Consider the following 12,047-nt stretch of genomic DNA (forward strand, 5'->3'; position numbering starts at 1 on the left):
AGAGAAGATTTATTTGGCACACACTGCCAGCCTCGCGTCCCAATATATTTTGATGAAGCTCTCTTGTAGTTTAATGTACTGCACAGGCAGTCAACAAGGTGTAGCAGATGTTGAAATGTTTTCATTATTCCCCAGGCACATAAAAGAGTCATTCTGCACTGAGCCACAGAATGCAGAAAAGTGTGGCTGCTATACTTTCTCAGGGTTGCAATGTTTAAGCATGTTACTCCCTTGACCACACCCTAATGTGTGATGTCACAGCAGGTGTTTATCAATTGACTGTTGAAATAGCCTGTAAAACAGCTAGAGAATACGATGGTAAATGTGTTTGGTCGACATTTCAAGTTCAAAAGCACATAAATCTCTAAAAGCCAATGTGTAACTGTGTCATATTGTCATCCTCTCAACTTTACCTCTGGGCTCTAAATGAATTTGCTACAGTGGGGCATAGTGCAATATACCTATAGTTGTATTCCTACTGACTTATACACTGACTGTGAAACTTGTAAAGATTACTGCAATCATTTTTGTTCTGGTAGAATCAAGTAAAGCACGAGTTGACATCGATTACGCAATCGGTGGGGGGAAAAGATTTTCTGAACAGCTTCTCGTCTCCATCTGTGTGTTTTGGCCAGGAAGGCAGCTCATATGACCACAGGACAGCTCAAACCAGCTGATACTGCAGTAGGCATCTAAAAGTCTGTCCATGCTGACAATTTACCCACTGTTTTATATTAGGAACGAAGTTCAAATGCCTTTTTTAGCCTGGTGTGTATTTTTCACATTGTGAAAATTGTAATCTTCCCACTTTATTTCATTTGCTGTTAACCAAACCAACTGTCTCTCATTTCAATGTTATTTACCTCACAAATCTTCTCGACAAATCTGAAGTAAGACTCTTCATGCATTTGAATTAAATCTTAACACAGTGTTTATGCGAGCTTGTTTATTTATTTTCTCTCTCACACACTGCTTTGTCTTCACTGGCACTTGCCCAAGCGCTGCAGTGCAATCCTGCTCTGCAGGGTATATTACACCCAGAAAGGCTGCAAAGAGGCAAGCCTTCACCTTCACCTTCTTTGATTACACTGGACTATCATATCTTTCACCCAATCATGTTCCCCATCCTTCAGTATGTCTTTCCTCTCCCTCTTCCTCCCTTTTTTGATCTCTCTATTGTCTACATCTGCAGTAGCGCAGGATGCTGCTCAGCTGTGAAATGCGCATTCACCTTTTATATGTCCTGAAGTTGACCAAAGCAAATGTGTCTCAGTGTCTCTTTCCCTATGCCTATATAAGGTAGACAAAGATGTCGGCCAGTCAGTTTCACCTACTTAAGATTTTGTCTCCATACTGACGACAGTTACAAATCTTTAAAACAAACTCAAAACTGTAACCCTAACCCTAACCCTAACCCTAATGATTAATTTTGTTTTGGTAAATGTATTTTAATTTAAAGCAGCAACACTTTAAATGGTCTGGTATAACCAATAGCTTACGGTGGCTAACTTAAGCTAATGTTAGCTAACTTTAGATAGATATTGTTGTATAATGGTCATTACTAAGTCCGATTGCTGCCTTTATGTGCAGCTCTCATGCTATGTTTTAATATGTCATGACATTAACAATCAATGGTTTTATTGTAAAAGTAAAATACAAGTCAGGAGTCATGACATTGTCAGACAATGATGAGGTCAACCAGACTATATACGTATAAGTATTGCTTTTAGTTGGACTATTTTGTTTTTCTTACCTCTACTAGTAAGAAGGAAGAGTATTGTTTTTGTATATTGTTATTGCCTTCGTTCTAATGCAGCTGATCTAAATAATCTAAATAGTTAGATTTTTAGGTTGCATATTTATACTAAACACAAGTCAGTATTGACATGTTTATTACTTAAACACAAGCACCATCTTTCCTTTACATTCACCATGTGGTTTCTGTTTCCTTTCCTTAACCTTACTTTGATTATATTGTAGCTGTAATACAACGATAACTAGAATAGCACTCGGAGAGTGCAGACCACTGCCAAGGCCAATGGGTGCATTCACGTGCTTCTCGGGTGGTCCCAAGTTGGGAAAATGTCCTCCGACTTCGGTGTGTTCATCAGCTTTAAGTCGCAACGTGGAATCAACATGGACGCCGCCTGTAGTTTTGTATTTTTTTGCTAAGGACATTTAAAGGATTGATAGCTATTTTGTTGTTGTTCCAAATCGAGGGGGGGGGGGTCGTTTTCCCAGTTAGGGTTTTTTCCGATTGTCCGACACCACATGAATGCAGCACAAGTGCCCTATCTCGCAATGTTAACACAAGTGTAATATCATTTGTATATCTGCCCCATGATCCAGATCCGCTTCTTTTCTTTGGCCCATACTTCACTCTTCCACCAAGTTTCATGAAAGCTAGTTCAGTAGCTAGTTTTTTATGTAAACCAAGCCGAAAAACATAACCTCTTTGGCGGAAGTAATAAAGGGATATGCTGGCTGTGGGCTACCGTGCTTACCTACATTGGTTGTGATGATATTACGGTTGATATGTTGTATGTCCAAGACGATTACACGATTACTCCTTTGTCTTCAATGCAAAATTCTGCTGCTTACTTTTGTAAACTTGCAAACTTGTTTGGCTCTCACATTTCATACTTAATTCCTTGATCGAGTTATTATGAAGCTCCTTCTGGAGCGTAATTGAAATGATTTGAACAATTACATAATTCACCCATAATCTTCCCCTGCTGTTCTATCCCCTGGCTCTTTATTTTTGTTTCTGTCTCTATCTCTAAAATATAAAAGGAGATTGATGAAGTAATACTAATCCGCTGTAGGGCCCCATGCGGTACTATTTGCCATTTTAGCCATAGTTGTTTTTATGGCCATTTTTTTTTGACACATTTCAGTCTTAATCAGGCTTGATATACTCTTTGCAGACTTGATGCATATTGAAGTATATAAGTATATAAGAGTGTTTCTTAATGTTTTTTATGCACAATATCTATCTCAGTTATATTTGAGATGGACAGAAATCCTCTTGAAATGGCTTGCCAGGTCATACTGTGTTTGACTGTATGTGTAACTCACACCTGTCGTTGTCCAAGTGGACACTCTGTCTCTACACACCTTTCTAGTGTGGGCAGCACTGAGAAGAACAAACGCATGAAATGTTGACTGATGGGAGTGTTTCACGCAAAAAATTGTAATGGATGAAATTGGGTACTCGCACATGTCTCGATGAACGGCAATTTACAAAAATGTTCGTCAATGTAGCCAATGAATGCATGCCCTACTTAGGTGTTATGAGTTAGTGACCACTATTTGGCCTTTTGACCCACAGCTGCAGTCTGCAGCATCTTGAGAAAAATTCAGGCAAACACTACAGCTACACTACCTTTGTAAAACTTACTGACAAGCTTGTTCCAGACATTAGAATCACCCCCTATATCTCCAATTTGGTCAGCGATTAAAATGAGTCACATCAGAGGGAGTTTGGGTTAATGGCTTCCCATGGACTGCCATTATAGTGGGACTGTACAAATGTTGTCAAAAAGCTATTCCATCTGGTTTGATTTGGGTGCTGCTCTGACCCTCTGACCCCCCTCCAGAGCATTACATTATTTAGCTGTCCTGCTGGCAAAGCCACTCTCCTGTCTGTTTTTACATCTAATCTCAGGCCACAGCTGGGTGCTCAACTGATGCAATTGAGGGGGAAATGGTGGCGGGCATGTTAATCACTGCTCCCACCATCTATCTATGGATCTATCTTATGATTTGCTATAGATTTAGACATAATGTTTGTACACTGCATTGACAGTGTGTTAGTACATTTAAATCCTTCCACTACAGTAATCTTTCTGGTAACTGCTAATGGTTTCATATATTTCTGCAGCGTTTCCCTTATTTGTTAAATGTTTTACTCTAAACATCCACTGAGATAAACCAAAAAAATAAATGTTTGCTTGTGTGGCGCTGTAGAAATCCAAACAGGTCACATTTTGTTCTGGATTTAGATTTTCTCGTGGAATTCTGAACACAAAAAATGCTCCATGACACCCCCCACCTCAAAATCTTCGCTTAAGCCACCCATCCACCCCACTGATGGAACATTGATGATGAGCATGCACCACTGTTTGATGCTGAACTGGGATTGGCAAAATCCTGGATTAGAGCATTTATAATCTGGTTGCTGGTTGCACTATGGGACACTGCAGCTCAGGAGAGGTACCAATCCTATCGCCATGGCAACCAAAAGATGGAGAATCTACTATAGAGAGTAACAACAGGGTCTGCCCTGGATGTGCAGAGACACGCTGGTTGATAGCACTGTATTATGGTAGTCTAGTGGCAGGATCTTAAACTTTCTACAGTAAATGTAAAGCAATCTCCATTTAATATGTTATGCCTTTTAGTTTATCAATGGAGCCCATGGTTGTTGGACATTCAGATCTCTATGAGATCTTGACATATTCAGTCTAAAAGTTTGAATCTGTGAATCCGATGATTTATCGACCAGCAGGCTGTGTCACACACTATCGCCTCTGTGATGTGGTCCAAAATTGGAAGTGCAGTGCAGTATAGCAGATGATGGTGTGGCTTAGTTATACAAGGGGAAAGATCACCCAAAGGAGCTTAGTCTGAGAGCTATCTGCCTCAATGGCTTTTTCGCAGAAGTCAAGATTTAGCTACTTTAGGTCTTAATGGACTACACTCACTTTTTGAGAATTTGGCCCCTGAGATCTGGTTTAGGTAGCAGATAGTTTGGATTTTATTTGTCTGTTTCTGAGATGTATGCCCCATCCCAATACAATGGAGGTGAAATTAATGAGTGGGTAGGGACCCCCTTAGGATAGTTGCAAAAGAAGGTTTTTCTCTGTCTTGATCAGTACACTTACATATTTAGTATGGAGTTTTAGCTAACTATGATATTATTTATCGGTAAATACAGTCTTCACTCCTCATCATTTTCCTTAAGCTCTGTTTTGGTTTCCACCAACTCCTGCAGGAAATATCTGGCTCTTTAGCTGCTAAATTCTCCAATATGTTCACCAGTTTGCCTAACGGCCTTCTGCTGCTGGCAACAATGCGCTAGAAGTGACTAAAACTACCCATAGAGCTGAGGTGAACTGTGTAATGTGACCCCTTTCACGTTACTCATTGTCATTTGACCCATTAATTAGTTCAGCTTTATACAAATTCTCAGAAGAGTTATGGAATTGTACATAAAGGCCACAGTGTCAATGACAGAATGGATGGCAGTTAAGTGGAGAAAAGAAAGAGGGACAACAGGAGTGGTGGGCTGAGAGTCGAAAAAACTAATTCAATGTCAAGACAGAAAAGCACCGTGTCTAAACTCCAGGCATAGCGAGTTAGTGTTACTACCTGGAGACTCTGTGTGTGTTTTAGTTTTCACATTCCCATAAGTGGTCTGAGTAGCTATTCTCCCTTTAGCATACTCATCATGCTCCTGTTGGCTTCCCTCGCTCTTTCTCTTTATGTCTTTTCCTCCTCCAATCAGAGTCTCTTCTTCTCAGCTCTCATTCAGCTCTGAGGGTGTTTGGTCTGCTATTTTAGGCAGGTCGATCATCCCTCCACACAACAGTTTTGTCTCTGTGTGGGTTTTAGAGATGCTATGCTAAGGTAGCAAGGCTGGTAAAAATGTCATAGTCACTCCAATTCAGTTAAACAGAGCTGGTAGATGCTGACTGAGATTAATTTGCTCCACTGGATCCAGCCCAGGCACCAACATCGCCCAGGCACCAACATCGCAAGTGTGTGTATGTGTGTGTTTTCAGATTACTCACTGTTTGTCCTTCAGGGTAGCAGAGTCTCTTAAAGACAGACTGTCTTCCACAGCCTTACATGTTTGTAATGCAAATTAACTAGTTTTAAATAAATAAATAATAATTATTATTATTATTTTTGAATTTTGTTGCCATTTTCATAGAACAAGTGGATAGATTTTCCCCATTACATTTCTTAATTTTCAGAAAAATAATTATTTAATTTAAATTTACTGGGGCCAGACATACTGACTTTTGGGCAGTAGTATACTCCCCACAGTAGTATACTCCCCACTAAAATGTGGTTTGTCTGAATGTATGACCGGTTTTTTTATTTATATTTTGTAGATGATTGTTGATTGGGGAAGCATAGTAAGTATTTTTGTGCCACTGTTATTTTTATTTATATTTATTATATATATTTATATAGTCAATATATATTGTAAGTTGCTCTTATCCAGAGCAACTTACATTGAACTAAGTACTGGGACAGTCTCCCTGGAGCAACTCAGGGTTAAGTACCTTGCTCAGGGGTACTCTGATGGCAGCCTGGTATTGAACTCCTGGCCTTCTAGTGTTTTGTTTGGAAGGCGTACCACAAGGTCATCACCACCACCTATGTATCTATGCAATACATGTACAGTATGTGTACCTGTATGCATGGTATATGTAGGATTGGTGGCTAGCGTCAGTCAGTGTTTGGTTGAGCAGCTGGTTGTTTCTCAGCAGGGAGCCCCTAAGCACTCATTTCTGATTACACAAACAGGCTACAACTGTTGCTTAATTCTACAACATCTGACCCATCATACCATCCAGTACCAGCTAGATAGTGTGGCACTAGTCTAGCGCGGTCTGACTCTTGTGTGTTTTTTCTTCCACTTAAGTGAATAAACAATGTATGTAGTTCAGTATCAAAGTGGGGAAGTATTTTTCCGTTTTGTTAAGACTTGTGAACACAAAATCTCTGGAGATTCCTTACTACTACAACATACAGTAAAAGGTTAAGTTATAGTCATAAATTATAAATGTTTCAGATAGTTCTGAGTTTTGCTGGCAAGCATTAACTTGTCGAGAACAACTTGAATTGAGAATGCTGTGCCTCTGTGTAGTTAGCAGAGTGGTTGAGTTTTAAACAAAGTATACTCCATAGGTAGAGCTGTAGATTCAAGTGTAAGTGAAGTTATATAGTTATTTTCTATTTCTTTTTTTCCAACACAACATAATTTCTGTCAAATGTTGTATTTGTACTATGTTGTTTATCCTGTACACACGACATCTATTGCACGTCTGTCCGTCCTGGGAGAGGGATCCCTCCTCAGTTGCTCTCCCTGAGGTTTCTTCCATTTTTCCCCCTTTAATTATGGGGTTTCTTTTAGGAAGTTTTTCCTTGTGCGATGCGAGGGTCTAAGGACAGAGGGTGTCGTAACCTGTACAGTCTGTAAAGCACACTGAGACAAATGTATAATTTGTGATATTGGGCTATACAAATACATTTGATTTGATTTGATATAGTTAGTATATCCAGATACAGATTCAATTTTAACACATACCAGGTGTAAAATCAAAAGGCCATTCTAATACGAGGTAGAAATGGGATCTTAAGAAGCTTTTTAACACTAGGTGGAAACCTCTCTGTTCAAATCAATTCTCAATTCAACCTGTCAGTCCTCTCTGTGTGAAAATAGAGACATCCAAAATGTCACTCGTTCTGGTTTAATTTGGTTAGATTTGTCAGTCTCAACAACATTTGATGCAGAGGAATCCATTTTCTGCAGGTTTCTTATTTTGTAGCAAAAGAAGAACCCATGCATAAACCTTATTCCAAATCTGTGTTTCCATAGCAACCTGGCCTCCAACTTCTATAATTCATGCTTTCTCTTTTTCCTTTTTCATAGCATGTTAAACTGTAGCCTTATGGGTTGACCCTACTTATGTGTTTAATACTGACTATTCCATATATGTACATGTGGGCAGTAATGTGCTTGATACAGTATGGTAAATATTAAATCCCAGATTTATGTTTGCCTGGATAACTCACTAAAATCCCTGCTGAATTACAAGTCTCTGTTGCATGGGCTGCACTTCTTGTTTGATGTGTGCACTAGTTCATCTTTAAACAAGTGTTAGCTTTAGCTAGTCTCATGTTACAATAAAAAAAGTCTCCATTGAAGTATGCACTGTTGTAGTTTAACTCTAGCGCATTCACACTAGGAAATTTAGAAAAACGAGGATAAATGAGATAAATCAAAACCTGATGTGTTAAACTCTTTGTTAGCATTAAGTTGCACCTGTACAACCCCCAAACTTTCAAACTAAAACATCGCTACTCCCTTTCCCCTGCCAGTAAACCCTTTCATACAACTAATGTACACACACATCATCACGTTTCCCGCAACAGCAGGATCATAAAGCAATACAAGTGGCTTTACCCAATGCCCCTCCTCCCTCCCGCAGCCAGTGAGCCATATGGTCGATCACAGATTAAAAGGGTTTGTTGTCTGCGCCTGCCCCGCCCAGTGGATTACCAAACCACAGAGGGAGGGGTGGGATGGGACGGGTGGGTAGAGGAGGGGGTGATGTTTGTGGGCATTGTGGAGAAATTGTTTATACTTGTGAGGAGTTGAAGAAATTATATTGTCTACTTGTACAAGGCCAGGTTTGACCTTTTGTCTCTTTAAGCCACACAGACACAAACACACCCATGGCCTTATTAATTGGCTACACTAATTGGATGACTGTTTTGGCAGATGATGGCTGTTTAGAGAGGACATGGAAGGAGACGTTAAGTAAATTACATCCAAGAGAAGGTTAATGAAACTAAAAAAGGCCCGTTAGGTGGCAAAGCAGTGGAAGGCCATGTGCATTTTCTAGAGCTAAACTGAACTGAAGTGGTACGGGATGTGTATGGGAGTATTTGCAAAAAAGTGTGACTGTGCTCGCATTTAGCATGAATATGTGTGCGCACAGGGGTGCCCACAGTTTTTTGGCTTGTGAGCCGCTTTGTCTCTGACTGTACGTGTGTGTGCACGTGTGTGTGTGTGGGAGCGAAACAGAGCGGAGGAGGGAATGTGAATGTGCAAGGCAAGAAAAAAACAAAAACCTTGAATTTCAGGGGGTTCCGTTGGGGTAATATATATATATATATTTTTTTTAACGGTGCAACCTTTTGGGCACCCCTGCTCTAGAGTCTCCCCATTCTACTTGGTCTCAGTCAGAGAATTGTGAAAATTTACTGTGCCATTATATTTGCACAGTGTCAAAAGATTCTTGCTTTTTATGCCTTTAATGATAGTGAGATGTAGATTGTGAAAGGGGGAGAGAGAAGGGGGACAACATACAGCAAATGGCCACGGGTTGGACCCGAACCACGGGCTGCTGTGGCAAGGACTCTGCCTTTGTACATGGGTCGCCCGCAGTACCGGGTGCGCTACCGGTGCTCCCAACTTTCTTCCTTTTAAACATTGGCATTGTGGTTAGATTATTACTACGTCAAACAAAGTAACTCATTTTTTTCTTGATACCAGAGGAGCAATTGTAATCATGCTGCGTTGTTTCATGATTATTATTGCAAATCAATGTGTTTGTGTGTTTGCTTATGATGCTGCTATGAAACATGACCACCGGCCTAAATCCTACTACCGATCAGATGTTGTTTATCCTGTACACACGACATCTATTGCACGTCTGTCCGTCCTGGGAGAGGGATCCCTCCTCAGTTGCTCTCCCTGAGGTTTCTTCCATTTTTCCTCCTTTAATTATGGGGTTTCTTTTAGGAAGTTTTTCCTTGTGCGATGCGAGGGTCTAAGGACAGAGGGTGTCTTAACCTGTACAGTCTGTAAAGCCCACTGAGATTAATGCTGTACTGTAACTGTAATTTGTGATATTGGGCTATATAAATAAATCTGATTTGATTTGATTTGACTGATATTAGAAAATATATATAAGAGAAAGTCCTACTTCTCACCTTACATCTGCAGTAGAGAACCAGACCCTGACATCTTTCTTCCGTTTAGCTGAATGTCATATACACCAACAAGTTTTCTGAGGACGTACAGTACGTCTGCTTATTCAGTTGATCATTTTGTTTGACCATTATCCCATTTTGTTGAATTTTATCGAATTTTTTGAAGTCACACACACATGTTACCTCACCAGCAATTTCGAGTACTCAGGCAATATAATGGGTGCCATTTGGAATGATCCATTAATGCTTTTAAAATTGAGTAAATTACAGATAATGTTCAGTTAATGCAACTGCATTCCCAAAAGAGAGGATAATAATAGTTAGATTAGAAAGAAATTGTCCAGCCTGTAACATCTGCCATCACACAAGCCTCCCTCTGCCTTGATACTGTTTTTCCTATAATATTGTAAAGGTTGGTTTAGACGACTTTCCACTACCTACAAACACTAGTGAAAAGTTGTAGATGTTTATGATTTTAACGATGCAGTATGGCATATTATATATTATATAATATTATATCAAATCAAATTTATTTGTATAGCCCAATATCACAAATGATACATTTGTCTCAGTGTGCTTTACAGAGTGTACAGGTTAGGACACCCTCTGTCCTTAGACCCTCTGTCCTTAGACCCTCGCATCGCACAAGGAAAAACTTCCTAAAAGAAACCCCATAATTAAAGGGGGAACAATGGAGGAAACCTCAGGGAGAGCAACTGAGGAGGGATCCCTCTCCCAGGACGGACAGACGTGCAATAGATGTCGTATGTACAGGATAAACAACATAGTACAAATACAACATTTGACAGAAATTATGTTGTGTTGGAAAAAAAAAAGAGAAAGTATGGATGAATCCAGGAAAATGTCAAAAAGGCTTCCTGGTGTCCAACAGGACCAGGGCAGCAAACCTGCTTGCAGCTTAAATCCAAATGCTAAGTCTTTAACTTTTTAACATTTGTGAGAATGTTTCAAATTCAAATTACTTTCCATTCCATTTTCAATAGGGTTCTATAATCTTTTAATTATACATCTGCCTAAGGTTCGGGTTGAGAAGCATTTTTCTTTTACCTGAATCCAGCAGTGAATGTCTTACTTATAAAGTAGGAATCATTTTGCATCCCTTATCATATAGGTAGGTTTACCTTTAAGCAGCAAAAATCATAAATGACTTAATATTCAATAACTTAAAGTCCAATATATTTTATTGGAGATTTATTAGACTGTGAACTAAATAAGGTATTTTAGCACCTTGGAACTGGATCCAACATGGCACCAGCTCTCATAACCAAACCTGAACATCCGCTCTGCCAAATGATACAACAACACTGTGTAAGATTTCATATGCAGACAACATACAACTGTTCATTTGCAAGCACACAATAACCACCCACGCCCCCATCTAAACTGTAAAACAGAATTCTTAAGAAGTACGACAATTGGATGTATGAAAACTATTGGAATAATGCTCATTCTAAGTAAGGCAACATTTGAACTGGATTTAAAACTCTGGAAAAAAGGCCCAATCTGAGGGGAAATGTTTGGCTCTAATCAAATCAATGTTCCAATCAACCCCAAAATGGAGATATGATTTGAGGTTTTCTTTTTCAATTATATGTTCAGATGGTTATCAGTTTTTCTCTTAATAATATCTCCTGACTACTAATAGATGGGCCATATCTTGCTTTTTATGATTACAAGTTTCTGATGATTTAGTCTTTGGTTTTCTTTTCTCTTGAATATTGCAATGCTTGTTTTAACCGCAATACCCAAGAGCTCAGTAAATACATAGGTGCAGTTTATAATGGATGGATGGATGGAATTCCAATCAACCCCAAAATGCAGATATGATTTGAGGTTTTGTTTTTCAATTATATGTTCATATGGTTATCAATTTTTCTCTTAATAATATCTCCTCACCTTAAAACTGATTTTTGTCAAAAATGGTGAATGTGTTGATCATGTGCTTACTTACTCAGTTTATATTCATTCATTCATTCATAGAAAACTCCAAAGCTGCCTTCTCATGTGGTTTCTACGACTCTCAACAATGAGGGTTCTTTCTCCCTAGTCTAACATATTCAGTGAATGAGAATTGTTTGGGTGATATTTTCAACAGTACGAGCATTGTGTTAGCCATGACCTAGAAGAGTGCAAAGAGAATGGCGACATTTACCTCCCTGATGTCATCAGACGAGGACAGATACAGGCACACAGGGTGAATACAAACCGTGAATAGGATGTACACTGACTTGAGACAGCGGGCACCAGATGTCTGATTAATTTACTAAACAGCATACCATTAATTCTGT

The sequence above is a fragment of the Cottoperca gobio genome, chromosome 18 (genome assembly GCF_900634415.1).
Source record: "Cottoperca gobio chromosome 18, fCotGob3.1, whole genome shotgun sequence".
NCBI classification, from domain to species: domain Eukaryota; kingdom Metazoa; phylum Chordata; class Actinopteri; order Perciformes; family Bovichtidae; genus Cottoperca; species Cottoperca gobio.